Source organism: Myotis myotis, unplaced genomic scaffold (genome assembly GCF_014108235.1).
Source record: "Myotis myotis isolate mMyoMyo1 unplaced genomic scaffold, mMyoMyo1.p scaffold_m19_p_3, whole genome shotgun sequence".
In the NCBI taxonomy this organism is placed as follows: domain Eukaryota; kingdom Metazoa; phylum Chordata; class Mammalia; order Chiroptera; family Vespertilionidae; genus Myotis; species Myotis myotis.
The window spans coordinates 166462749-166466331 of NW_023416335.1; positions in this window are offsets into that span (position 1 = coordinate 166462749).

Below are 3583 nucleotides of genomic sequence, written 5' to 3' on the forward strand. Positions count from 1 at the left end.
TCCAACTTATTTTGCTAATTTTAACCGTTTGCTATAGTCACGCCTTGCTGCCTCCAAGTCTTGAGACTTTGTATGTTTCAGTGGAGCAAATTGATTCATTCCTCTTCAGTGTCCCTTTCAGTGGGCACTTCAGTGGTGGCTTCTTGCACTCTGCCAAGTCACAACCATGCCTCCTCTTAATGCTATCTTCTGAAAAGCTATTGGAAGCCTTTGTCTTCTGATGTCTCATCTCCCTTTCTTGTTTTGTTATTCATCATTTCATGGTGGTCAGGAGCAAAAGAAGATAACCAAGTGATAAGTATGTTGCATTTAACAGGCAATTTCTCTTCAGTTCTGATTGCACAGCTTTCAAGAGAACTTCATTTGAAATCAGAGGATAGCTAATTTCAGGAGGAGACTCTGAGTTAACAAATATAAACTTACAGTAAAAAAGAGAGTGACAGAGAATAATTTTCCTAAGTTAGAGTCTATATTCTGTATTAGATGCCATCTAATTGACAAGTTTAGTTTCCCTTGATATAACATGTCTTTTTATTTCACCATTGACTTCTCAGAGTTTAACGCTGTTTAATTCACAAGGAACTCTCAATAAATGTTTGTAAATGAATAGAAGGATTAATGAGTAACCAACCATATGACACCCATCAAAGCTTTCAATTACTTTTGGTAGTCTCCTGTTATACACTAACTTTGACTTTTACATCCTGACTTGGGAGGTAGATGAAGTGTATTAGTTTCTCAACTATAGCTCCAAAGCTAATCTGTATTTTACCCATATGCTAGTCAACACAGACAGATGAGGCAAAAGAATATACTCTTAGTTCAAAGAACTCTGACTTCAAAGCAAGTTAAACTTACTCTTAAATCATCTTCCCACATCCTTCCCCCCACCAACTCCAGAAGACAAAGAGATATTATTCACCAATATGACTCTGACATTGAATTTATTAATTCAATCCACTTTGGTGGTTATAAAGAGATAACTAAATTTGTAACAGCATACTAATACTTTAAAATTATTAATCTTTATAAGCCTATTGGGACATATAAGAGATAAAAGCAATATTTTCTTTTGAGTGAGATTTGCTTTCATTTTATTGTGAAGATTCATACCACCTTGAAACACTTGCTCTGAGTTTGATATTTTTGTTATAGGAAGTTATGAAGATACCATGATAGCTATAAGTTATTGAAGTTGAGGAAGCAGGAGAAAAATAGGCAGAAAACATTATAATATATGATTATAATTTTATATGGTATTAGCCAATATGTTTACCACATCTTAATTTAATCTGTCTATTCTGTCAATTTATTTATTTTTTATTTTTTTAAAATATATTTTATTGATTTTTTACAGAGAGGAAGGGAGAGGGATAGAGAGTAGAAACATCGATCAGCTGCCTCCTGCACACCCTCTACTGGGGATGTGCCCACAACCCAGGTACATGCCCTTGACCAGAATCGAACCTGGGACCCTTGAGTCCCCAGGATGACGCTCTATCCACTGAGCCAAACAGGTTAGGGCTACTCTGTCAATTTAGATAGAGCACATCTAAATTGTTAAGTTGGTCTCAAGCCACAAGGAAATTGCTAGGATTACTGCCTTGTGACTTGTGGTGGCTGGGAGGTGTTGTTGCTTGTCTTTTTCAAGAATAGTTGAGACACTGTTCTTGAAAACATTTGTTCTCATTATCTAGTAAATAAATAAATGAATAAATAAATAAATAAATAAAATGTAGAAGCAAAGCGTTTCCCACCCTTCCCAAAGTGGGGAAAGGTTGTTTGATTTCAGACAACCAGATTGATAACTCTAATCTATTTTGTTTGTGTTTTTGTTTTTTTGGCTTAAATTTCTTTGTAACTAATGGTCCTCAGTGATTTTTTTTGTCATTAATTGGATATTTTAAAAATTATATGAGCATTATTTTAAAAATCTCAAATAAGAATTAGAAAACTCATTTACATTAGATTAGTTACACTATGATTATGTAACTATTTTGCTGGTAGCACCAAATACTGATTAGAGGTAAATATATTTTTGTCTCTTTTTTTTTTTTTTTTTTTTAAGAGAACTTTTCACGAGCCTCAGCCAAATGAATTCACTTTTAATTTTTTTCTGGAGTCTTTCATTTCTGAATCATACTTAACTGCTGATGTTCCTTGTATCTCTAGTTCTCCTGGGTTTTTTTTAAGAATTAGTTTGCTATAGACTGAATGCTTTTGTTCCCTCAAAATTAATATGTTGAAACCTAATCCCCAAAGTGATGGTGTTGGAGGTGGGGCCTTTGGGAGGTGGTTAGGTCTTGAGGGTGGAGCCCTCATGAATGGGATTAGGGCTCTTACAAAAGGCACCCTCAGAGCTCTCTCACCTCTTCTGCCATGTGAGGACACAGGGAGGAGACAGCTGTCTATGAATCAGGAATCAGGCTTATATGAGGTCACCAAGGCTCACCAGACAACGAATCTGCTGGCTCCTTGCTCCTGGACTCCCAACCTCCAGGCTGTGAGAAAAAAAATGTCTGTTGTTTATAAGTCACCCAGTCCATGGTATTGTGTTCCAACAGCCCAAGCTGACTGAGGCACATTTTATACTTTGTTGGTTTGTCTGTTTGAAGCAATGGATGCTAGATATCTGAATCTTGCATGTCCAAAATGTTTTTATTTTACCTACCAATTTGATTAATATCTATCTACAGATACAGTTTTAAATCCAAAACTTCAGAATTTACAAACCATTATGTCATTGCTATATGTGAAACAGGTAATGTTAATCTGATTTACAGTATTCTATAGCTAGCTAGTTTTTCTCTTTACCTGGAGTTCTAAAGTTTTACAAGTGTATGTTTTGATATGTTACTTATTTAAAAATCATTATATTTATATGTTATTTATATTTAAAATTATTATCCTCAGCACCCTTCAAATCTTTCTTCAGCTCAGTACATTTTCTACTATTGTTTCTCAATCATATATTTCCTTTTACTTTTCTTGTTTGTTTCTATTGCAACTCCAGACAAGTGGCTATTGGACTTCCTGAATATATCTTCCATCTCTTACATCCTACTTTTTAAATAGGCAATGTAGAATACTAGTTAAGAGTAAGGTCTCTGGGGTCAGATTCCCTGGATTTGAATTTCAGCTATGCTATCTCATCAGCTGTGTGACTTTGGGCATGTTACTTAACATCTACGTGACTATAACTCTCAGCAAGAGAGTTGTTATGAAAATTAAATAAGCTATTATAACTAAAGCACTCAAAACACTCAGGATAGTATGGCACATAGTAAGTGCTACTATTTTTTCCTACCTCATTGATTCTTTATGTTTTCTAAAGAGTTCCTTGAATTTCCTTCCATCCAGACCATCAACTTTTCCAGTTATCCAATTCATTATTCAAATGACTCATTAAGTTTTTCCATTGGGCAACTGTAATTTTTTAAATATTCACCCAAGGACATGCTTAGAGAGAGAAATGGGAAAGAGAGAGAGAGAAACATCAATGTGAGAGAGAAACATCGATTGGTTGCCTTCCATATGTGCCCTGACCGGGACTGAACCCGAAACCCAGGTATGTGCCCTGGCT